We start from the raw sequence: 27,465 nt of genomic DNA, 5'->3' as shown, positions 1-27,465 counted from the left end.
TATTGAGCATCTGAAATGTGACTAACACAACTGAGGAAATGAATTTCTAATTGAAATTACATGTATTAAAAGTGTAAAATACACAGTGGATCTTGAAGGCTTAAGAAGGAAAAAAATGTAATATTTCTCATTAATAAGTTTTGCATTGATTACATGTTGAAACCTTGGATATATTTGGATAACTAAAATATATTGTTAAAATAATCTCACCTGTTTCTTTTTACCTTTTAAAATGTGGCTATTAGAAAAATTAAAGTTACATATGTGACTCATATTTCTATTGAACAGTGCTGATCTCTAAAACTGACTCTCTGTTTCTTTCTCTCTCCCTTCTCCCACCCTTGGTAAAACATTTTAAGGCAGTTGATTATCAAAAATATGTCAATACTATAATGATAGTAAAATAAAAGTGGAAAAATCAAAAAGGCAACATAAATATCAAACAACTAAGATAATTTAATTACTGTGATGGAACATTAAGTTAAAGAATTGAACCTCTACAAAACCACGGCACCTTGAGAAGTAGGGAGAACTATAAAATCCCTCAATTGATTTCATCCTTCAGTGTTATTTATTGCACTGTTACTATGTGTTAGGCTGAGAGATTCTGAGTATGTTCTAGATGACAGCTTGTATTCACCACTTATGGATTGTTTGTGGTCATTTTCTTCTTCAGCTGAGGCCTCCAGCTGCCTGTGTACCTTTGCATAGAAACTTTAAACTTTCCCTTGTGAGGAAATGAGACACTTTTTCTCACACTATTTCACCAGTTTGATAATAATACCCTGATAGGGAAGCTCTGGCCACAGAGTAGTTGGGAGATGTGGATGGAAGCATGTTCTATAGCAGGAAGCACCTTGCAGAAGCAGGTGGCACTGATGCTTTAAAACCTGAGATTTAGGACTTGGGCCCCAAATCAGTAAGCCCTGAGTATGACCCTGAGAAGCTCCCATCTCCAGCAATCCCTGGAATATATTTCCAACAAATTGAGCATTTGATTCACCCAAAGACAGCATAAAAATAATGGTTAAAGAATATAAACTATGGGTTTGCTGCCTGGATTCATCTCAGCTCCTCTACTGTTTGTGAGAACTTGTAAAAATTCCTTAGCCTCTTTACACCTCAGTTTCTCATCTCTAAAGTGAGAATCATATTTTGCAGGGTTGTCATGCGGACTGATGAGATGGTGGGTATGAAGAGATCGGACAAATGCCTATCACATAGAAAGCAGTCAACAAATAGTAGCTGTTACTGATATTCTCTTGCCAGTCTCCGGATTTCAGTGGCAGTGAAAGTGGGAACTCTTGAGATGAACTGTTTAGTAGCAGTGGCAGAAAGTGACCAAACACCCCAAATCTACTTGGCATTGGGTTAGGTGCTAGGGAAACAGCAATGAAGAAGACAGCCACAGTCACTGCTCTCACAGTGCATATGGGCCACTGTGGGCTTCGGAGAATTAAATATGGACACTAGAACTAAGTGTGATGTATATGATGGTTATGGCGTACACGGTGCTCTGGGAGCAACTCAGAGGGCCCTCAAACCTAGAACCTAGTGTCAGAGAAGGGTTTGCAGAGGAGAGACACCTGAGCTGAGGATTGAAGGATGGGTATGAGTTAACCAGGTAAAGTGCTGGGAGTAGTAACACAGGCGTGGTCTAGAAAAAAGGTGGTAATCTCTGAAAGACTGGAAGTGAGAACACTGGTTGTATAAGAAACTAAAAGGAAGATGAGTGTGGTTGAGTAACTCTGGTTATCTGATGGAAAATAAGGAAGCATCAAAATACTTGGGAAACAAATCAGCAATGTTTAGACATTTGATATTTGTGTTGGCATATGACACACTCCTATTTTGGTAGTATATTGTTAGAGCTTTCTAAAAAGGAATTTGGAAATATTTATATTTACCAAAATCTAAAACATATATTTGATTCAAGAAGTCCACTTTTTGAAATGTGTGGTTAGATGGAACCAACTTTGAGTGAAGCTGGGAGGAGATGTCAGTTGCAGGGAAACAGAGTGCAAAAGCCCGAAGTGGAACCATTCGGGCCTGTTAGAGAAGCTGGAGCCCTACCTGCAGGGACGGTGCAGAGCTGAGATGGGAAAATGGTGGGAGAGAGGTCAGAGATACGTAGGGGCCCTAGCAGCTGGGGCCTGTTGGCCATGCTGAGGAGCCTGAATTTTATTCCAAGTAGAAAAGAAATCCTAATGCATGAGTTCAAGCAGGGCACAGACCATTCAGATTTTTATTTTTTAAAATATCCCTCTGTAGGGGCCAACCCCGTGGCATAGTTGTTAAGTTTGGCACACTCCACTTTGGTGGCCTGGGTTCATGGTTTCGGATCCCGGGCACAGACCTACACCACTCATCAGCCGTGTTGTGGCAGCAACCCACAAATAAAGTGGGGGAGGACTGGCGCAGATGTTAGCTCAGGGCTAATCTTCCTCAGCAAAAAATAAATTAATTAATTAATTAAAAAAATAAAATATCACTCTGTATATGCGTAGAGAATAAATTAGGGGGGGCAAGTATAGATAAGTAATTCTTGAAGCAACTTTCTGAAAAGCTATACAGTAATCCCCCCTTATCCATGGGGTATATGTTCCAAGACCCTCAGTGGAAACTTGAAACTGCAGAGAGTACCAAACCCTATGTATAGTATGTTTTTTCCTATACATACATACCTATGATGAATTTTAACTTATAAACTAGGCACAGTAAGAGATTAACAACAATAACTAATAATAAAATAGAACAATTATGACAACATACTGTAATAAAAGTTACTGTAGATATTAGCAACCTCAGCATACGATTTTTTTTCTTTCCTTATTAAGTCAAGAACTTTCACCTTTTCACTTAAAGGAAGCACTTTATGGCTTCTCTTTGGCGTATCGGAATTGCCAGCATCACTACTCTTGTGCTTTGGGGTCATTATTAAGTAAAATAAGGGTGACTTGAACACAGGCACTGTGATACCAAGACAGTCAACCTGATAACTAAGATGGCTAGTAAGTGACTAGTGGGCGGGTAGTGTATACAGCATGGATGCCTTGGACAAAAGGATGATTCATGTCCCTGGAGGGACAGAGCAGGATGACATGAGATTTCATCATGCTACTCAGAATGGCAAACAATTGTTTATTTCTGGAATTTTCCATTTAATATTTTTGGACTGCAGTTGACCATGGGTCACTGAAACCGTGGAAAATGATACTGTGGATAGGGAGGGACTGCTATATAAAGTAGAGTTCTTTCAGTTGCAAGCATCAGAAATACACTTAAACTAGCCCAAGTGAGAACTGGTTTCTTTGAAAAGGCAAGGAAGATTCTCACAGAATGTCCAAAGAGTCCCTGGAGCTGGGAACTTAAAAGCCATCAGGAGTCAAGGAGGCTTCTCTTTACACTGCTCTCTTGCTCTGTGGAGCCCCACAAGCTTTTGTCCCTGACTGTCTTTTATGTCTGCTTCATTCTCCTCTTTCCTCCTCTCTGTGCCTCTCTACATATAGATCCACCTATATATGCTCCTTTCTCTCTCTCTCTCTCTGGACTTCAGGATTCCTTTTTCTCATTACATATACTTCTATTCCCTTTCAGCTTCACCTGGTGTCCCATAATTGACTGTAAAGTCTTTGTTTCTTCTTAGTTCAAAATCTTGAGAAATAAATATGATTCTGGCTGGTCCTGTGCCCATCTCTATTCAGCTAACTGTAGATGAGTTACATGTATATGGTCCAAGCACGAGTTCATACGCCCAGCCTTCAACGGGTCTGTGAGGAGAGGCGCTGGGCCTGGAAGGGCATTAGGGCAGTGGAAGCGCCCTAGAACACGTCTATAAATATGAGTTAGTGGCTACTTGGTATGATCAAATAATTTAGACAAACAGCATGTTTGATTACTATCATATCTCCTAAGTTATCATCCTCAAATAATTATTCTATTTGTCTAGCTTTTGACAGGAGAAAGGAAGTGGTCCATTTAAAATTATACTTTTTGATAATAGCTGAAACACCTAGTCTTGTAATGCTAGGCAATTCACTTACTTTCTGAGCCATAGTCTTTCCATTCTTAAAATGGTAATAACAATATTTACCTTGCAGGGAGGTTGAGAGAATTTGAGATAATATAGGTAATGTATTTATACAGATTGACTGATACATAGCTGGTTTACAATAGTAATTATTACTTCCATTTTAAAGGTGGAAAAACTACAGTTTAGAGAATTAAGTCATTTGCCTGGGAGAACATAGCTAAAAAGTGGCAGAGACAGAATTTGAGGGGAGCTGTCTGGCCCCAATTGATCTGTGTTGTCCCCCAAGGGAAATCACTAAGTTTTTGTTTTTCTTTGATAAACCATTTATTATTTTAACAGGTTAAACTTTTATTTAAAATTTCTATCTTAAAGCACATTGTTTTTTTTTATTGTGGTAACATTGGTTTATAACATTATATAAATTTCAGGTGTACCTCATTATACTTCTATTTCTGCATAGATTACATCATGTTCACCACCCAAATACTAATTACAAGTTTTTGAATGAGGGAATGACAAATCAGTCTGACAGTGACATGTAGAATAGATTATGGTGGGGAAGATGTAGGGGTAAGAAAATCTGGAATTAGAATTTTTCAGTAGAGCAGGGTAGCATTCATCTGACTCTGATCTAGGATTGGGAGTGAACAAAGACAGAAGAGGAAAAATGCTCAAGATTCCAAATGTAAATTTTCTAAGATAAGGCGATGGATTGACCACAAGAGTTGTGGGAAGGGAAAAGTCAAAAAGACAAGGAAATAGATGTCCTGGGTGAGTAGGAGAATAAAGAAGTCAGTTACAGCAGAGGCCAAGTCAAGGTAGAAAGGTCATGAACATTTTCTAGATATGTTGGCTGGGGTGTCAGAGGGACAAGTCGATGGCAATATGTAACTCAACAGAAATTTGGAGTTTGTGGTGGCTCTAAACTTAGAAGCATCACTGTGTTATTTCGGGGAGGTGAGCAGCTGGGTGTTTACATAGTAAGCATGATATTTTCATTTGAATTTGATTGTTTTGGGAAGCTTGTGAGGCTGATAGAGATTATGGAAGGTGGTTCCACCCAATCAACTACCCTTTGATGCCATTAACCTCTTTCAGTCAAAAGCAGAGTGTAGGTTAGGGAATTATCTATAAAATAGATATTTGAAATCACGGGCATACTTTAGATTACTAAAGATGAAAGTAGTAAGTTACAAGTTTCCTTGACACAAAACCAAAAGAAGCTCAAAATTTTCATCTGTGAAGATTTTCTTCAATAAATATGTTTTTCTCCTGCCTAGCCAGTTGCCAATCAAAACATCTGCCTGGGGGACTCAATGTAGCCAAGTTTTTTTTCTTTCTTTCTTTCTTTACAAGTCTTGAAAGAATAGTTTTGGCCTTCTTTCCCCCGATTAGTTTCCAAAATAGCAGTGAGAATTGAAATTATAATCCATTCTTATCCAGTTCCTGCTAAATCCATCAAGGAAAGATCACGTAGAATAGGAATCAGGTACAATTGCTGGACTTCCTTGAACCTCACTAATTGTCCATTCCTAAAAGAAGACAAAAGCTCATTTCTCCACAAGGTGAATATGTTGAATTAAATTCTATTTTGTGTTCATAATACAGGCATACCTCGTTTTATTGCACTTCACTTTATTGTGCTTCACAGATATTGTGTTTTTTACAAATTGCTGGTTTCTTGAGATGGAATCTACTCCTGGTGAAGATGCTGTAAGGTTGTTGAAATGACAGCAAAGGATTTAGAGTATTACATAAACTTGGTCAATAAAGCACTGACAGGATTTGAGAGGATTGACTCCAATTTTGGAAGAAGTTCTACTGTATGTAAAATACTATCGAACAGCATAGCACACTTCAGAGAAATCATTCGCAAAAGGAAGAGTCAATCGATGCGGCAAATTTCATTGTTGTCTTATACTAAGATATTGCCACAGCCACCCCAGTCTTCAGCAGCCACCACCCTGATCAGTCAGCAGCCGTCAACATCAAGGCAAGACCCCCCACCAGCAAAAAGATTATGACTTGCTGAAGGCTCAGATGATGGTGAGCATTTTTAAACAGTAAAGCTTTTTTTAATTAACATGTGTACATTGTTTTTTTACACTTAATGCTATTGCACACTTAACAGACTACAGTGTAGTGTAAATATAACTTTTATATACACTGGGAAGCCAAAAAATTTGTGTGACTTGCTTTATTGTGATATTTGCTTTATTGCAGTGGTCTGGAATGGAACTTGCAATATCTCTGAGGTATGGTTGTATTTTTCCCTTTATTCAACTTCCTTTGTCGATACTGCATGTAATTAAATAAGATAAGAAATTTTCGATGCCAAGTTCCATTCCAAAAAGTATGTCTTTTTCTCCTCTGCTTCCTCCACACTGTATCTTCACCAAACCTAACTCCAAGGTATTTCTCTGTGCTGATCCCAAAGTGTTCAGGATCAATATATTTGTACACAGTTAGCTAATTTTGGAGATGAAACTCTCTCTTCCAACTTTTGCATGACAACAAGGCAGCCAAAAAATATGGAGGCAAAACAAACAGATAATAGCACCAATTTCCTCTTACTGCTAACAGATTTTAACAGGCCACCATCCTGTATTGGTAGCCTTCAATCTTCAAATGTCTTTTTGTTTTATTTATTTTTTTTCTATTTTCTTACCACAAATGATTTTTAAGCCTTCACATTATGCTAGGTACTATTCTAAGCATCTTTATAATTCCAATGCATCTTCTAAAATTTTACCCTAGAGATTGGTTTTGTGTATTACTTATACCATTTGAAATTAATATAATGTTCTGATGTTAGAAAACAGTGATTCTTAGTGGCTTAGTGGCCCTCACTCTCAATCGTATTTTGAAGTCACCTCTTTATAACTTTCCTCCTATCCCAATGGGCACTCCCAAATATAATGGAACGCTATACAAAATTATTATAAAATCTTCCTTATCACCCTCCTATTTTTGTTTATTCCTCATATTGTGGCAGCTTAGCTTAAGTTACCTATTTTAAAAAAGAATATCAACTGGCCGCCATCCTATATTGGAAGCCTACAGTCTTCAAATGTATTTGTCTTAGTTTTTTTTCTATTTTCCTACAGTGAATAAAAATCACAAATGAAGATTAACTTAAGATATGATTCATCTAGTGATTACAATTGGCCCATGTTACCTTTATTCTGAAACTACAGTTACCAGAAATTTGTAGAATTTTGCCTAGAACATTTTGACTTCCCAAGCCACATCACTGAGATGTCAGGGGTTGGAGAGCAATGCCATCTGTCATCCCCTGGAGACAGGATCAAATAGAGTCAATGCAAGCCTAAGACGTTTTGGCTCGGTGAGGGGAAATTCATGGAAACATATTTTTCTTCATTTTAGCTCACATGTTTTCAAGCCCAGGAAGCTTCAAAGGAAATGTAAGAAAGCAAGAAACCATGCAAAATGAAATGATGAAAAATTCTGGCCAAATTTCTGCACACTGAAATTAGCAAGTTATCATTTGGATGAAAAAGTTTTCTAATACGAGCATTACCTTCCACTTTGTTTCTCTCTCTCCACCATTTCCTATTGCCTTCAATTGACAACTTTATTTACATCACTTCTGAGAAGCTTAGGGGCTGGAGACTGTTAGGAATTATGGTGAGGTTCTGGTGCCTTCACAATATTCCTGAGAGTGTCACAAATAGAAACACTACCAGAAGGAGAGTTAAATCACCACGTTATAAATATCTGGGCCTAAACTCACAGATTCTTATGTTGGACTATTTGGTAAAAGTTGGTTTATACAGAGACTTTGAATTTATGGTCCAATTAATGCTTCATTTTCATCCTTCTAGACCACCATACTTTCCACTTCTTAAATCTAAATCCTAAGGGAAGGGTCGGGTTTCAGAGCAAGGTCTGGTGCAAACTATGGTTCAATTTTAGTAAAGTAGAATTGGGAAAGGGAAAGAACGGATGAGCTTGACCCCTGGGATCTATTTACTGTAGGATGTGGAAAACAGAAACTGTGTAAGACAGGAAGGAACTTAGATTTAGATTCTTTGAGACATTTCACCATGCCCACCAGATAGATTTGTGGCCCAAACACTATCTGACATGTAAATTGAGCAACTTCTCCTTTCCAGGGTGGGTGGCAAAACTAGAAAATGAGGTGAGCATATGTGAGTAACTGGCTAGAAAGGGGCAAAAATGTTCATTCTTCAACTTATACCACTCTGTATCTATATTTTAAAGATTGGCAAGGAATGGTGTGGGGCTGTTAATCTCCAGAAATCTATCTATCTAGCGGGCAAGGTGCCAAGTACACTCTGACAAATAAATTCTGACAAGTAAAATATCTCAATATGAAGTATTTTAAGTTGTAATTTTCTTTTGAAGAGAGATTTCCAAGGGATCATTACAACCAAAAAGCATTAACTACCAATGAAATAAACTGGTTGAAAAAAATGGCTGTAACTCTCCACTCCTCCCACATCCACACCCTTTTGAAACATTACTTGAAAGTAAGTCTCATCCAGGGGTGGAATCTACTTCCCCACTCCTTAATTCCAGGCTGGCCATGTGACATTCTTTGGCCAACAGGATGTCATGGAAGTCACAGCATGCCAGTTCCAAGCCTAGGTCTCAATTGCTTTTCCCATATCTGCTTACTTTCTTGGAACTCTGCCACTCCGATGAGAATAAACTCTGACTAGCCTGCTGGAGTATGGGGGACCACCTGGAGAAGACCTGAGTCAATCCAAGTGAAGTCATATTAGACCAGCCAACCCACAGCCGACTCACAGTTGACCAGCCATGCATGAGCCATGCTCAGAAAGGCCAGCTGAGATCAGCCAAGCCAGCCCTAGATTAATAGGATGACCAAGATAATCCATGGACTTGAGAGGAAAAATAAATGTTTTTACCATTCTATGTCATTGGTTATGTGGTTATTAGTTAGGTGGCATTATTATGGCAACAGATGACGTATACAACCAACCTGAGTTTTGTTGTCTTCTGGGCAAAGCAAACTAGAATTACATTTAAGATATCTTAAGGCAACAGTACAGGCCAGACCCTTAAAAATGATTAAATCTAGATATTTTATGAACCAGCCTACACATATATTGCTGTTTCACACATCTCTGAATTTAGTGATCTTATTTCTTCTGCTTAGAGTATCTTCTTCATTTTTCTTTATATGCATAATGCATTCTTCAAGATTCAGGTCAGATGTCAGCTACTCCAGGAGACTGATCTTGAACCCACAAGCTGGTTTAAATCTTCCTCCTCTGAGTTTCCAAAACATCCTGGCCATGTCTGTAGCTTATCTCTTAAAAGTATATAGCAAGCAGAATTGGGGTCTCCACTTGGTCTCTTCCTCTTCTTCAACCCACTTCAGTCCAGCTTCCACAACTACACTCCTCGGAATTAGCTCTTTCAAGAATTTGTAAATATTAACAAGTCACCAATTCAAGGAACAGTAACAAGTTCTTATCTCAATAACAAGTTCTTATCTCACTTGACTACTCTGCACACTTAGAAATAACTGAACACTCTTCTTGAAACATCTTTTCTTCATGGTGCACATATGCAATTATAATTGGGCTTTTATTTATGCCAATTTTTATTAATATCCCCTTTTCCCACTAAACTGTAAGGTCAATGAGGGCAGAGACCATCTCCTTTTTCTCATCATGGCATACTCAGGGTATAGTACTGTGAGCGCCTGGCATGGGGTAGGCAACAATAAATGTCTCCGAGTGAGTGAATGCAGGCATCACTTAGTATATAGTACCAAAATCATTTTCCTGCATTGATCTTACCCCAAGACTGTAAGTACCAGACAGCAAGGGAAATGAGCTATTTTGTACCTAGTGTGTCTAGCTGTGGGCCTGACTTTTTAGTAAGAATAACAGCTAAAATTTATTAAGTGGTCAATAAATTTTATGGGCCATTTTAAGTACATGTAAAATATGTCTTTACATGTACCATTTCATTTGATCCTCAAAATAACCTGTTATAAAGAATTTTCTCCCATTTTACAGATAAGGAAAATGAAGCACTAGACACTTCACAAATATTTGGGAAACTGAACTATGTGCTCTAAAGGCAGACATGGAAAAATGTATAGCTACTAATAGGTTGCCAGGAATTTCTCAGGGAGGTGACAAACCCCAGCCCTGACCATCTCTAGGGATGTACTATACTAATTATGTAGGCTTTTCACTGGACTAGTTAGGTTTGCAGAAGACCGTTCTGTGCACTTTAGTCCACTACCTGGTCTCACAAGTTGTCCATCTAGCCTCTGCTTCCTCATCTGATTCCTCTAAATACAACTACCTTCTTTGTCCAGCTGTTCTGCTCTATCACTTCAAGATGTTTTCATTCCTATACCCCAAATAATGCTTGGCATGCATAAATATTCATTAATTAATGAATAAATCACCTCTTAATTTCCTACAAAAAGACTTTCTTGACTATCAAAAAAAAAGGAGTTATTCTTCCTCTGTAAATTTCATGATGTATTTTGCTCTTTGCTACATATAAAGGTAAAAACAACAGGAGTGGCCCGGTGGCATAGTGGTTAAGTTTGCGTGCTCTGCTTCTGTGGCCCAGGTTCATGGGTTCAGATCCTGGGCATGGACCTACGCACTGCTTGTCAAGCCATGCTCTGGAAGCGTCCCATATACAAAATAGAGGAAGATTGGCACAGATGTTAGCTCAGGCACAATCTTCCTCACCAAAAAAAAAAAAAAAAGTAGAAACAACAATCCAAACTATACAATGAATGTGCAATTATATTGTTTTTTTCACAGTTATAGTGTTTGCATGCACAGAATTTGTTAGAATTAAAGCTCGAGAGAACAGGGCTTAAATCTGGTTAACCAACTTCAAACCATAGACTGTACTTTAAAATGAACAAATAGAAGTTTACTGATCAGTATTTTACCCAGATGATAATGATGATGATGATGATGAAATGACAGTTTATCAAATCATCCTGCTCAGGAATTACCACAAGATAGAAGAGGGAGAGACTATTAAATGTGATATCAGAAATTACAGAGTCGGAAACAGACCAAGGTTTTTTGGAACTAATCCTGACTTTTACAGAATGTGCCGTTTTTGGAAAGACTTTTGATCAATAAGTTTTTTGCTCCATTCTCTGTCTACTGATTCAATATCAGAGTCCATTTAAAATTTCCTCCATCATGTTCAGATCATGAAGGAAATTGCATACCTCAGGAACCAATTAAAGCTTAACTTATGTCCTTCTGACCATCCCTCAGCAGCTGTTCTCAGAGAAAGCTGGAGAGAATTCAAAGAAAAGCCGCCTTGGAACAGGCTCACCTGGAACTCACGGACTTCGTCTGCGTCTGCACTGCCAGGGGCCCTGGCGTTGCTCTCCCGAGTTGTGATTTCATTCAGCTGGAGTGCAGTGTTCTGTATCGGGTGCTAAGGGGAATTTAGAGCATAGATTAGACATGGTTTTTACCCTCAGGAATCTCACAATTTAATGGGGGAAATAAGATAAACACACAGTCAATTAAGAGAAAGTAGATACATATGTACACATAAAAATATTGATTTAAGTTTGGGAAAGAGGAGGAGACAGAGGCAAAGTATTTAGATGTTAATCAGGAAAGTCTCGCAGACTTTGCAGCCGTCATGTGCGTGCCTTTAAGTGAAAGGAAAGCTCTGTGTGTGCAGAAAGAAAGGGGACAGCTGTTCCAAGAAGAGACTTCTTTTTCTCTCCCAACCTCCGCCCAATCACCAAATGGCCCTGGACCAGGAGAAGCAATTCAATGCTCAGAGACTGTAAATCATGTCCCCGTGGCTGGCCACCTGGGTCACCGGCTGATGCCGTGGAGACATTTTCACTTGGCCTTCTAGTAATCTGGGATTAGCCAATTTAGAATGTACTATGTTTTCTGTCCCTAGCTCTTTACCCATTAAGCGAGGTGATGCCCAATAGTTTATCTCTTTCATTAAAGACATAATACTGGTACATTTGACAAAAATGCTTATATTGCCTATTGTTGAGGAGAAATATGTAATTTCATATAAGAGAAATCAAACTTGGTATTTGGTTCCCTAAAGCCTGTGTTTCTCTGGAATTTACGGCCAGCACCATGCTTGCTTTTTGGCTCAGGATGGTATGCATAAAAAGGGGCAGCCTAGGCTTTGTAAAAGTGCTGCAGAACCCTGGGGAGTCCCAGAGACCATCGCCCAGAGGCCTGCGCAGTCCTCTGCTGCGTTCCTACACTCAGGAACAGGCAGACATGGAGACCATCTCCTTTTTCTCATCATGGCATACTCAGGGTATAGTACTGTGAGTATACTCACAGTATTCCTACAGTCTCACCTGCTGTCGGAATAACATTACCCCCTTGAACAAACAAAATAAAGCAAAGCAATCGGTGTCTTTGGGCATCTGATGAATGGCTTTTTTTTTTTTTTTCAATTTCCAACATTTATGGAGTTAAAATTCATTCTCTCTCTCTCTCTCCTCTCTCTCTTTTAATTTCTTCAATCTAATCAAAGATTGTTTTTTCTTCCCCCCTTGGTGGGGGGAGCTGGGGAGAAGAGACAGATGGTATCGTTTGCAAAAGGAAAGCTGAGAAATCACACATATATCTTTCAGCTTTGTGGCAAATCTGATGCCAAGATTCTTGCTTGAAGTGCGTAGTGCGATGCAGGCACAGAGGCGTACCAGACAGAGTGAGGCTAGCCGTGGAGGGCAGTGCAATAAATTGCCGTGGGCTGATCCAACGGGAGAACATGGGAGCTATTACACTTTGGCATCTATTTTATTTTTCCCTTATGGAGTTTCAAACCTGTCCTGTACACTGAGATAGCTTTCATCTGGTTAAAACTTGTGCTGTGTTTAAACTGCCTTCAGATCCACGGAGTTGGAGGGGGGAAAAAAAACCCAGCATAGTCCATAACACACTGAAATGATGTTGGGGGTGGGAGAAGGGCAGTAATTGTGCCCAGATATTGTTGTCATACTTTGTAAAGCCTTTAATGCTGGAATTTATTTATTAATGATGCATGGGTTATTACCCACCATCTGTCTTGTGTTAGCAGTGGGCTGTTTCAGATTATGGTAATGTGTTTCTGATTTGAGCTGTGTTGAAAGCCAGAACAAGGCATCTCATGTGCAGTCCTCTTTGAGGCCTGCTGTTTTCAATTCCTCTTCACAGAAAGGGCTTTTATTTGATTTGTTATGGGGATTTTTTCTTCTGTTGCCAAAACAGCTGCAAGCCTGGAAGGGAATAAGACACAGGGCCACATCAAACTTGTTAGCTTGTAAAAAAAACGGAATGTTCCAGGAACCAAAAAAAAAAAAAAAAAAAAGGATGTGAGAGGGTAGATGGAAAGGAGGGGGTGGAGAGAAAAGAAAAGTCTTTAGTGGCCTTTTTGATTGGCTTTCATGTCAAGACTATACCAACATTTTTTGCTGTTTTAAGTATTATAGGTCAGACTGCACTGTACTTAATTTATTAAGCCCATTCATACCAAACAGAATGGCTCTCTTTTGAATAGCGTTAACAGTCTTTATGCTAGTGCAAGGAATAAATGAAAGTCCCCAATGAGCTAGCCACCATCCTCCAGTCGTCAAAGCAAACACCCAATAAATAAGCCTGTTTTTTTTTTTTAATGTACTGAACAGATTCAGATTTGTTCATGAATGAGAAAAAAAAAAAGAAATAGGTAAGAAACAAGCGGCACGTGCCAGCTGTGAATGTTCACCCTGATCTGAGTTCTTTATCTCCGTTCCTTCTTCTCACATGGCTCTGGGTTGGCAAACTATGTTTCAAGACCACTGTTACCCAATAGCAATGTTGATGGAAATGCTCCATGTCTGCCTGTCCAATATGGTAGCCACAAGCTACGTATGGCTATTGAGCACTGGATATGTGGCTAGAATGAATAACTAAATTTTTTATTTTATTTAATTTTAATTAATTTACATTTGAATAGCCACATGTGGCTAATGGACATCATATTGGAGAGTACAGTTCTAAAATTAACTAAATAAGTGAAGAAGTTGTTTCTTCCCTCTGATACAAAGTAATAAGCATTGTATATCAGCTATGGTTATGGTCAAGTTTTAACCTGAAGAATTTGACTGAAAGATTCTTCTCTGACGTATTATTCAGGGCTAATAGCACTAAGGCTTTCTCCGGAAAGTTCACTGACAAGTTCTTTCTTGAAGCAAGTGCATAAATGCTTCCTTCTATTGAAACGTGTATTTACAAGAAAAGTTACTATTCATATGATAAACAAACAACTATGAACTGTAATCAAAGCTCTCAAATAATAACAAATCTACTAATGCTAAGGATACGGAAGAATTTGTTTTAAATTTACTGGCAACAATTCTCTCAATTCATATTAAACACAGACTTATTGTTTCTGGAACATGCTGTGTTCAGAGAGAAGCCCAAAACCATGTGAAATTGACTCTATGCACAAAGCCTACTCTGTCCATATTTTTGTTAATTCATATTTTAGAAATTACAAGATATTTGTTAAAACTTATAAACATATTTTGAGATGTCTTTTGTTGTCAGTCTGCTTTTCCATTGATGGAGAAGAGGCTATAGAAAGAGATAAGAAGATAAAGAGCTATAGCAGGGACAAGATATGTGCTCACCATTCCCTCATCCCTCTGCCACCTGGACACACATTTAGACATTTGCAGTTATATGGGACCATGTGAATAACTCATGTGACTGAGCTGTAGTGGAATGTGGGTGGAAATAATATATGCCATATTTAGACCTGATGTTAACAGACTTTCCACATAATTCTCCTCTTTCCTTTGTCAGATACAGAAAATCAGCAAAGACCTGAGACCCTAGAGGGTGGCCGCTACATGAAGTGAGCCTACATCCCTGAATGACAGAATGGAGCAGAGCCATCTCTCTCTCAACTAAGACTTCAGTTAGATTTAGGCTACGATTGAAATAAAGAATTGAATCTTTGTTATGCTCCAAGTGAGTGAAATTTGTAGGATGTGTTTTGCAAATTAACACCCCAACTGATACAAGATGACATCTTAGAGAAGCAGCAGTCAGGACAAACAGAACTTTCCATGGGGTTATCTTTGTGTTAATTGCTCTGACCCTTAACTTTGCTGTCAAAATCTTACTTACTATAGTGTACTCAGAGTTGTTCATATTCATGGAGAAGAGCTTACATTTTCCAAGTAAACATGATGCCAATGTATGAAAATGCAAGGTTAATTTATTTAATATGTTTATTTAAAATAAAAAATAGAGCTGCCATGCAGATGAAAATATTAGCTAAAACTTTCTTTCCATGTAGTAAAGTCCAAATGGCAAGCCAAATATATGTCCAAGTAGGATAGGTCCTCTAACAGATTCACCTGCACTGCCATAAAAAATGACTGTGGTTTTGTTCCTGAGGCTCTGAGACTTTTCCTGGCTCATTTACCATCCTTCTTTTGGATACTTTTGGGGCTGGTTCTGCCCTTACAATTTCCCTCCTGCCTGGATGCTCTTTCTCAGCCCATCCCATTTAGATTGATGACTCAGCTGGATGGCCCACTTGGCTTATTTTTTGGAAATCTCCATAATATCCTGTTTAACTTCAATACAGTGAGCCTGTGGCCCTGTCCTGTCTTGCCCTTCACTGACCTGAACTCCTGGTACATCACAAGCTCTGCTCAAAGCCTGTCTCTATAACTCTTGCTCATGTGGGGTGAGGGCAGTGGTTCAAACTAAATAATAATCAAAAGGCTACTGAGGAGGTGTTATGAATGTTTGTGTCCCCCCAAAATTCGTATGTTGAAGACCTACCAGACAATGTGATGGTAGTTAGAGATGGGGACTTTAGGAATAAGATGAGATCATGAGGGTGGGGTCCTCATGATGGGATTAGTGTCCTTTCAAGAAGAGACACCAGAAAGCTTGCTCTTTCTCTCCCTACCCAGGCACAAAGTAGTCATGTGAGCACACAATAAGATGGTGGCCACTTACAACCCAAGAGAAGAGGGCTCAGAATGAAACTTTGCCAACACCTTGATCTTGGACTTCCCAGCCTCCAGAATTGTGAGAAATAAATTTCTGTTATTTAAGCCACCCAATCTGTGGTATTTTGTCATGGCAGCCTCAGCAGACTAATATAGCAGGTGATTGAAGCAAGGAAAGGTAATATTATCTTACTGGTGGTAGTTTAGAAGCTAAATGTGGACCACATGCCAATCATAATGGAGAAGTTCTGTTGGCTGTTATAGACAATTTTACAATACTGTAGCTACATTAAATTTGGTTTAAGAGTCTCCATTTTTCTAGAAAAGATGTTGACTACCTCTTTTCTAATAATGTTGTTTAACATTTTACAAGTTTTGATACACTTCATTAAATTTCAGCTTGTGTAATACATTCTTATCTTATTCTAATATCACTGAGATAAGATTGATTAGGGCTAAAAATACTTTAGTTGTTTTTGTTTCCAAGGTATTGTGGGTAGACCTATCATCATATCCATATATTGATTAAGGACCCTGTAATATATATTAACATATATTTCAATTTGGAAGATTCCTTGTAAGTCACAAAATGGATCTCAAGGTTTTTTTAAGTTTCCAAAGCCACTGTTTGTGGTCAAAATATAAGGTGATATACCTGTATAGACTGGATTGGTAAATCAAGGATCCCCGAGAAGAATGCTCCAGACCCAGTCTGAGAAGCACTGCATTATATTAACCAATGAAATGATTTGGAAAAATTTAGAGGGGAACCATTTGTTATACTGATACACGATGGTACCAAAATGTGTTATGAGCACGAAAGAGCAGTTTGTTGGAATAAAAACTAAATTTAAAGATCAAACATTTAAAGTCTGGAAAGACTAACTGGTTAAAATTTTTAAACCTTATTTCTGTGTATCCAATGATAATGCCCACTGAACAGATGGAGGCAGGAAACTTCAGATCTGTGCTCACATCAATGGAAAAGAAATATAAAGCAGGAGGCCTGGAGTCAAGCTATCTTTTAAAGGATATCAGTAGCTTGAATCATATATTATGCTTCCAATTTGGTGACATTTTAAATTTACAGAATAAATTACCAAAAAGCACCTTGTATTACTTTGATAATCAAATTATTATGGAATACATATTTAGACAACATTTTATCATTTTAAAGCTTCCTTTTTTTAATATTATCAAAATGCTAAAAAGCCTACAAAATTCCACAATTAACTAAATATAGAAAGTAGACAGAAATAAATTTCATGAATTTTAAGTTAAAAAAAATGTCAAAATATAAACCCCAAAGTAAATGTTCCCATAAAGATAGTTATACTGGCAGTGGGATTGTTCGCTTTATTTATTCCAATGATGAATATAAGTTAAAGGAAAGAACTTAGGCCAATTAATGTTCTACAGCCCCAATATGTATAGAAAGAGTATGAAATCTGTAGTATTTCCAAGTAGTGGTTAGCTGTGCTGGTCCCCGGACAGTTTGCCCTGTTTTCACCCTTGCTTTTCAGTTTCATAAGGATGTTGACTCCTGCAGGCTGTGTATCAAAGACCCTATTAATGCTGGATTGCGCCTGGATCCAGCCAGTGGGTAACACTGCGAGGAGAATGGAGAGCATGGGCAGGGAAGGACCCATTCTCTCTCTCCCTCATATCCTTTACCTCTAGCAGCCTCTGAATGTAGCTGTGTTCTCCATATTTTATCTCCCATATGACAAAGCCTACCATGATTCCATGGTCTTCCTGGACTCCTTGAACTTCAGGCAGCCCCTAGTTAACTTAGCTCTTCTATATTAACCGCCCAACAAGGGCTGGTGTCTGCTTCCTACTTCTTTAATCTCTGGGTTTTCTCACCATTCCTTGTATAGCTCCCCAACTCTTTCATCACTCACCTAGACTAAATTCCCTTTGTTTTAACTTTTTACGGAGTCTTGAACCTTGACTGATGCATTGACTGTATTTCCTCTAAGATTTAGAAGTTTACTACTGCTTGTTAGCTCCCCTACAGAGACAAATATAAAGACATACAGTGGATATGAAAGAGAGCACAATAAAACAGCAAATATTTCTGTAGAGCTAAAGAACTCAAACACTCACTTCCACAAATTGAATGTCTAGATTATATGTAGACAATATTTATTAGTCCTTAATATACTACAATTCACTAGAAAATAGATAGGTCCATCCTTAATTTAATCCAAGACAGTTCAAAACTCGAAGAACTCAAAACAGACTTTGTTATATTCTATACCCATAAAACCACCTTGTGTTGACTAGACATAAGCTTGCCTGGTATAAATTTTGAGGGTAGGAGATCTCTATAAAATAATATTTTCCTTTTTTAACCACCAGAGGCTGAAAATGAGGTTCAGTGAGTCACTTTGTTCCTAAATATATTACTATCAATGCAAGCTAAGCCAAAGAAAAAAATACAATAAAGTAATGGGCTGGTATCTGGTCTTTGATCTAGCGCAGCAGATGAAGTTTTTGTAATATTTTAGCACCTCTACCCTTACATAAAATCTCAGGGGGTGACGTTATGGAATCATCAAACTAAAAATTAACCGATAATCCTACCTATAATCCTCTACTGTGAATGCTTTGATAAAGTCCAAGCGTATATGTTACACCTACTAGCCTCAAATACTGTTACCTCAGCATCTTCCTTGGTAATTATATCAAGAGAAACCTCAAACATGTTTATCCTGCTTTTTACTGTTGTTAATACCACCTGTTTGCTTATTACCTACTTATTACTATTAATATAAATATATGTGTATTTTTCTAAGTAGTGTTAATTATTTTGCTAAAAGAAACCTAATCATTCCATGATTAATATCATTTCCCATCTAAAAGTCTTCAATAATGGCTGCTAATAAGATGAAACGTGAAACATCAGCTCAAACTCTCGTTTACTGCTGGTGGGAATACAAAATGATACACGAACTCTTGTTCACTGCTGGTGGGAATACAAAATGACACACGAACTCTCATTCACTGCTGGTGGGAATACAAAATGATACATTTTGGAAGACAGTTTGTCAGTTTCTTACAAACCTAAACATAATCTTATATGATCGAGTACTTGAGCTCCTTGGTATTTACCCAAATGAGTTGAAAACTTCTGTCTACACGAAAACCTACACATGGATGTTTATAGCAGCTTTCTTCATAACTGCCAAAACTTGTAAGCAACCAAGATGTCCTTCAGTGGGTGAATGGATAAATAAACTATGGTACGTACAGACAATGGAATATGATTCACCACTAGGAAGAAATCAGCTATTGAACCACGAAAAGACATGGAAGAAACTTAAATGCATATTACTAAATGACAGAAGCCAATTTGAAAAGACTACTTACTATATGATTTTGACTCTATAACATTCTGGAAAAGGCAAAACTGTGGAAACTGTAAAAAGATCAATGGTTGCCAAGGATTTGGGGATAGGGAGGTATGCATTGTTGGAGCATAGAAGATTTTTAGGGCAGTGAAAATACTTTTATAATACCATAATAATGGATACACGTTTTATTATCCATTTATCCAAACCCATAGAACATGCAACAATAAGAGTGAACCCTAATGTAAACTACGGACTTGGGATGGCAATGACGTGTCAATGTCTGTTTGGCCGTTATAACAAATATACCACTCTGGGACAAGATGGAAGTTGACTACATTATTTAATCATCTGAAGCCCACCAGTCTCTCTCACACTACATTCACTGTTACCAATGCTGGGTCGTGTAGTCAGGAATCAAAACATCCTTACTTCCGCTTTGTTCAACTTGATGTAGTAGCCTCTTATAGCTACAGATATAATATTCATGGTTTTGATGATCTGCAAGCAGCCCAGCCCAGATCGCCTATACTTGTAGTGATTTATAAAAACTGAGGCATGGATTTGCATCAGACAAGCAGAGTTGCTGGCCTGTGATCAAACACAGCCTTACAATCCCTAATCTGCAGCTCAAAGTTTTCACCCTCTGTTCCTCATGACCTAAACTCTCTGTGGTGTTCATGGTTATTAAAACTGAATGTAGCCTTGACTAAAATCAAAATGGCATCTCACACGTGGTAGGTGTTAAATAAATCTTCCCTGGATTGATGACTTGCGTCTCCATCTGCCATTTTCCTTCTCTCATATTTTTCTCTTGCACAAGTGTCGCGTTAGTGTGTTATATAGAATAATTATCTGTATTCATGTGTTTCTTAACAAGCCAATATCCTCTTTCAATAACTATAAATACCGAGTGCTCTTCTTGAATTCTTCTTGAAAGTTCAAAATAAATTAAATATTATAACCACAAAATAAATAAAATCAATAGCATTTTAGAGAAGAAAATTTTGATTTTAAAGACGCAAAACTTCTAGTTTTCTCCTTTGTTCACATGATATCAATGTAAGTGTTGAGTTCCTTATTTGTCACAAGAATTCCTTCCCTGAGTTGTATATAACATAGAGCAAACTGGCTGTGTAAATCGAACATGCTTTGCTTTACTTTAGAGCCAGAAATAAAGTGAAATGAAGCACTGCACATGTTATATAACAATGTATCACATATGTTACAGATTACAGAACATATTAATATATTGAATACTCTTTCTTTCAATTTTGCACTAACCCCTCCCCGACACACACACACACACACACACACACACACACACAAATTCTGCTATGCCCCATCAGGGTAGTGCTTTCTGTCTTCAGCAAATTGTGAAGCAAGGTCTTGGAGGTGTACTGTCTACTGACAACCTGTGTGGATACCTGTCCAAAGATACTATGGTAATTTAATTATGAAGATTTTATATGCTTTATTTCTGGTGATTGCTGCAACTTCCTATAATAACATGTAGATAAAGGTGCACTAATAAGAAACATGGGAGATATCTTTTCTGATTTGATTAGAAAGAAGAATATGTAACCTCTGCTTCGTGTTTATTTTGTTTTGAGAATTTTTAATTAGCTCTTTTTAAAAGCTGAGGTTTTAAAAGAGACTTTTTGGCTTTAATTGACTTTAAATTAATACCAAGATTTTGGAGGATGGCACTTTCTAAATTATTTGCACAATGGTAAACAGAGCATTTGAGTCTGGTACAATCAGAATTGAGTCTATCATAGAGTTTATCTTTTATATGTCATGTTGACCAAATACAAGCTTTAAAATTATGAATTCTAGATGAGTGCTTCAGCTTGGAAGAGATTCAAGAAATGGTCTAGCATAAACTTAAATAAGAAAAGAGTCATATAAAAATATAGATAAATTGGGAACTTTTTTTTTTTAACAAAGTTAGTCAACTAACACGGAGAAGTTGAGAAAAAATCTGGCTAACATACTGCTGGTTAACATACTTGATGGTGGTACTAACAGAGAAAGAAAAGGATAATGAAGAAAAAGCTGATGAAGAAAGTCAGAAGAAATGTTGGTTTATCTCGCAGACTGACCCCCAGTAGGGGTACAGGACCCAGATCCTCTTGGGAAGTGAGGTAATCTCCAGCACAAACATGTTCAGTTATCTGAGAATGAAGAAGCCACCCCCAGTCACAGACATGTATGCCTGGAAACCAGCTCAAGAAAAGTGGTGACTTATAGCACAGGATCAGAGGGCAGAGAACATCCAGGAGCTGAGGTTATCTCTTCCTGCAGCCAGGCCTGACAATGACCTCACTCATTTCTGCCAGGAGAGCATCTCTGTCTTAGAACCCATCTCTACTCTTTTCATTTTATTTCTTCTTCTAATTTAAAACAATTTGCTAATCGTAAAGTATACTCTAACAATATTCATTTTTGTTGTTCTTCATTCAACACATTTTATTAAGCACCTATTTTGTGCCCAGCACTGTTCTAGGAGATGGCTCACCAGGGAACCACTCAAAAAAAAATCTAGCTAATATAGAACATTACAATTTGAGAGATAGTAAATAAACATCTATTTCTTCATGTATATATAATTATATGATACAGAGATATAATTTATATATTTGTGTATATACATGTGTGTGTGTATGTACATATCTATAGATGCCAATGAGAATAATCTGCGTGGTAAAGCAGATCAGGAGAGTTGGAGTGGAAGATTTGCTATCGAAAAAAGAGAAGTCAGGAAGGATCTCACTGACAAAGTAGTATTTAAGTTGAAATCTAAGGAAAGAGAGGGAGCAAGTTATGTGCACATGCGGGGAAGAGTGGACCAGGCAGAGGGACAGAAAACCCAAAGGTGTTGAAGCAAATGTGCCCAGAGCAGCTGAGGAACCTCGAAGAGGGTAAGATGATGAGAAAAGGACGACTGAAGGAGAGAAATAGAAAATTGTGTCAGAGACGTAGTGAAGGCGGGGTCTGTGTAAAGTCTTGGGACCTTAGGGTTTCTGCAAAGCCATTAGAAAGATTTAGCAGAGGAGAGATGCGTTCAGTGTGAGATTTTGAGGGGTTGTCTCTGCTGCTGCTGTGTTGAGGATCCATGAAGGGGAGCAGGGGCAGAAGCAGGGAGAGCAATTAGGAGGCCCGTGAAAAGGCATTTTGCATAGCTTCCCGGTGACCTTTTCAAATCAGAGTGTGTAGAACCATCTTTACAAAAACGAAAGCACACACTCTGATGCTGCTGAATAGACAAGAACAGAGATAGGAAAATAGCAAAATCACATGGCTTCATCCGAAGAGGGATGGAATTTTAGCGAAAAAAACCGTTCAAGGAACAAGGCGAATTGCTCAAGCTGAAAAGTGCAAAGGTCACTCAAGTTTGTATTTCACATGTCTGGCCTTTCGCCTAGATCAAAGGTGCTTGTCTGTGTGACTGATTCGTGGGGCTGCCAGATGACCACATATGGCAGGCCGGCCTCTGTTTCATGAGCCTGCCCTACCTGCTGTTCTCCTTAGGGGTTCTGACTTCCTATTTACCCTGTCTGTCTTACTCTGGCTTGCTCAGTGCAGCATGGGGAGAAGAGGAATACTTTGATTTGGAGTTTTCGGGAGATGCTGCAAATTTTGGGTGACCAAATTTTAAGATTAACAGTGTTCTTTTGCTTCATTCACCAGAGATTACACAGAATTTTCAAGGAGTAAATGTTTCCGAGAAAATCATTTGTGGGTTCTCAAGAAATCCTGAATTTGAAACGCCCTAGACTGGTGCCCAACCAAGCATCCCTATTAGTCTCAGCCCATGGAAACCTCAATCTTACTTTCTAGAACGGCAAACTAGACTCATTATCTGTGTTTGAAATTTGGAAGGATTAGGAAAAAATAACGAAAGGACTACAGGGTGGAGAGGAAGAATCAAAGAACGTTAGGCAACAGGGAAGCCTATGACAGCCTTTATTCATAGAATTGGAGTTACAAAGCATTGTTTACTTACTTTATCTTATGAAATTCATTCACAGACAATTTTAGCACCCTAAACAAATGTTATATCACCACAAATAAATAAATATTATAAAAGCATCTTTGTTTTCCTTTACTTCTTCCTTTCCAAAATTATATCATTTAGTCTTTGCAGGTTTTTCATTAAGTGAAGTTATGCATGCATGTTATAGTATTTAAAAAGTTATGTCATCATGGATTTGAAAATCCAAGAAATTAGTGAATGATTGATTCCCCCCAAAATCATAATTTTGTAAGATCTTTGACTTATTATTGATGTTTTATTTATTCACAAAATTTTTAAATAAAATACATAGTGTCAACACTAAATTACAGGGTTTTTGTGGTATCTTGAGACTCAAGCCTTCTATCTTAGCTTTTCATCTAGGCAGCCCAGCCCAGTGTTGCAGCAAACAATTGAAATCAGTAACTCTGAGAACTTTTTGCTTATTATGAAACTTCTTGTACTTTGATTTACTTTCCTAAACTTTTCCCAAACTTTTACTCTTTCGTTCATTTCATGATGCTACTGCAAAGGAAAGTCCACTCCCTAAGTCATTTAGGATCATAGAAATCATTAGCTATTCCACTGCTGGGTATTTATCCAAAGAACTTGAAAACACCAATGCATAAAGATACATGCACCCCTGTGTTCATTGCAGCGTTATTCACAATAGCCAAGACTTGGAAGCAACCTAAGTGCCCATCAAGGGACGAATGGATAAAGAAGCTGTGGTATATATACACAATGGAATACTACTCAGCCATAAGAAACGATGAAATCCAGCCATTTGTGACAACATGGATGGACATTGAGGGTATTATGCAAAGTCAAATAAGTCAGAGGGAGAAGGTCAAATACCGTATGATCTCCCTCATTAAGTAGTAGATAATAACAACAACAAACAAACCACATAGAGACATAGAAACACCACCACACTGGAATGGTGGTTACCAGAGGGGAAGAGGGGAAGCAGGAGGGCGAAACGGATAATTCGGCACATGTGTGTGGTGATGGATTGTAATTAGTATTTGGGTGGTCAACATGATGTAATCTATGCAGCAATAGAAGTATAATGATGTACACCTGAAATTCATACAATGTTATAAACCAATGTTACTGCAATAAACAAAAAATAAATAAATAAATAAGTAAATAAATAAATAAATAAAAAAGAAATCATTAGACCCATCTCACGCCTGTCTTCCACCATTCCCAATAATGATCAACTTACTTAAAACCTGACTTATGCCGAGTGACTCTCCGTATGACCTCACAACACCACGGTGAGGAAGGAGTACATGGAAGCACCTGCAATATCAACCCAGTCTAGTGGAAAGAGGGTGCACTAGAGAGCAGTATTGAACACATGTGCCACGTCTCAAGAATCGCCTTATAGATTCTTGGCTTCTCACCCTTACAAGTGCTTGTGATAAATAGACACTGAAAAATAAAAGTCAAGGACATAAAGAATAACCTTCAGAATATCAAGCAAAATAAATTTAAAAAAAACCACAAAGATCAAGATGATTAGAAGCAGTGATAGAAATAGAGGACAAAGTAGAGCCAAATTACTAAATTAAATATAAAAGTATGCTAAGACATAACAGAAAGAAATGAACCCTGTGTCCCAGAAAAATCTGGAACAGAATAGTCAACACTGAGTAAAGTCTTGATAAAGTTACTAGACTTCAAAGATAACAGTAACTCTTCTGGACATTAAATAATTTTTTTTTAAAAGGTTCCAAAGTCCTGAAGTTCCCAAAAGGGGGAGAATTTAAAAAATTTGCGTGCTTTCAGACTTCTCCAAGGCAATATTTAAGGATAGAATATTATTTTAAAAAAATCTATAAAACTCCGCAAGAAAAAATAGTGTGACCCAGTAGTCTTAAAATGAACAAAATTCTTCTTCAGGTATAAGGGTAAGAGACATATCAAGATTTAAGAAATATAGATTTATGAATGTTTCATGAAAAAAATTCTTATTCATAAAATCTAAATAATTAAGAGATAAATCAAAATAAAGAGCTTAGAAATAATAAAGCCCTAGTGGAAAAGAATTAAGGCCAAATATCAGCTATAATTACAAAAGAAGATACAATACTGAATCTTAAAATGTACGGAAACACAACACACCTAGCAAGGATTGGGAGGTGGTAAGTGTGACGAGGAGGCTGGGACAACGTTAATTGCACTAACTGTCTCATTTTCATTAAGAAATAAAGTTTTTGCTATAAAAACACACATCAAAATCTATCCCCAAAAAATGGGAATAAAACTTATTTTCTAGGGCTCATACTACACAATACCAAAAATAAAACCAAAAATGACCAATTAAGAGATCTTAAATAAATCTAACTGAATTCCAAAAAGTTAATGTCTCACTTTAATGTCTATTAACTTCTAGTTTTATTGGACTGTGATAAAAAGACTAACCATAACAAAAACTAGATACACACACAAAAAAACAAAAGAAACCCAACAATCTTGATATTTCACAATTTTGTTAAATCACTATTGAGTCAAAGAGGAAAACCTAAAACATTAATTGCAGAATACCTAGAAATTAGAAGCAATGGAAACATGTCACATCTATGAGACATGGTTAAAGAAGTGCTTAGAGAAAAATTTATAAGTACACATGAAAGAATCAAAGTAAATTAAACCAAATTAAGAAGTTAGGAGCTGAACAACCAATATGACTTAGAAAAGGAAATAAAGAATTTAATCAAGATAAAAGCAAATTATTGCATTAGAAGACAGAGAAAAGTAGGAGTAATAAATAAATTCAAGACCTTAAACGTGTTACTTAACCATTTTGATGCATGTACAGTTTATTTCATATGAAAAATGATGACAAACAAAATGTCCCCCAAAGTTCCATTCAGAGCTACATTTCTCTGCCTTTGAGGTCATATCATCTTTTTTTCAAAGAACATCTAATAATTCCTTATTTCCAATAATATAACATTTAATTTCATCTGCTTGTGTTGCAAAGCCTCCCACTATGTTGCCCGTGTTCTAAAAATCCAAATTAATTGCCTCTACTTCTCAAACCAGTCCTTCAACTCTCCTTAGCATGCTTTTTGTCTCCTTTTAAAAATTCAAATTTATCTAAATTTAGCTTACATATAGTAAAATTCATCCTTTTTAGATCTACATCTTGATGAGTTTTTAATAAATATATGCAGTCATATAACCAACCCCATAATCGAGCTTTAGAACATTTCCATCATCACAAAAAGTTCCCTTGTGCCCTTTATAGGTCAAAACCCTGCCCCAGTTCCCAGCCCTTGGCAACCAGTGATCTGATTTCCGTCCTTACAATTTTGCCTTCTCCAGAATGTCATACAAATGGAGTTGTACAGTCTGCCGTATTTTTTTGGCGGGGTCTGATTTCTTTTACTTAGCATAATGCTACTGAGATTCACCCACCTTGTTGCACATTTCAGTAGTTCATTCATTTTTATTACTGAATAGCAGCTAATGGGCGTCCAGGTGTTTCCAGTTTGGGGATATTATAAACAAAGCTGCTATAAACATTTGTGTATTTGTGTATACATTTTGTGGACATATGTTTTTATTTCTTTTGGGTAAACATCTAGGAGTGGAATTGCTGAATCATATAGTAAATGTATGTTTAAATTTATAGAAAATTGCTAAATGTTTCCCAAAGTGTCTGTACCATTTTGCATACTCGCCAGAAATGTATGAGTTCTAACAGCTCCACATTCACTCCAGCATGTGGGCTTGTCTTTTTTTTCCCACTCCAGTAGATGTGTACTGGTGTTTCACTGTGATTTTCAATTTGCATTTCCCTCATGACTGAAAATGGTAAGCATGTTTTCATATAAGAATTTGCCATCAATATCTCTTCTGTGGTGAAATATCTGTGCAAATATTTAGCCCATTTTATTTTATTGAGCCTCTGAGTATTGACTTGTAAGAGTTCTTCACACATTCTGATAAAAATCCTTTGTCAGATAGATATGTGTTAGTAAATATTTTCTCATAGTCTGTTGACTGTCTTTTTCCTCCTTAAGATCAGTTATAAATTTGATGA

The sequence above is a fragment of the Ceratotherium simum genome, chromosome 20 (genome assembly GCF_057802395.1).
Source record: "Ceratotherium simum simum isolate JZ-2026a chromosome 20, ASM5780239v1, whole genome shotgun sequence".
NCBI classification, from domain to species: domain Eukaryota; kingdom Metazoa; phylum Chordata; class Mammalia; order Perissodactyla; family Rhinocerotidae; genus Ceratotherium; species Ceratotherium simum.
Note: the sequence above shows the minus strand (reverse complement) of the source record.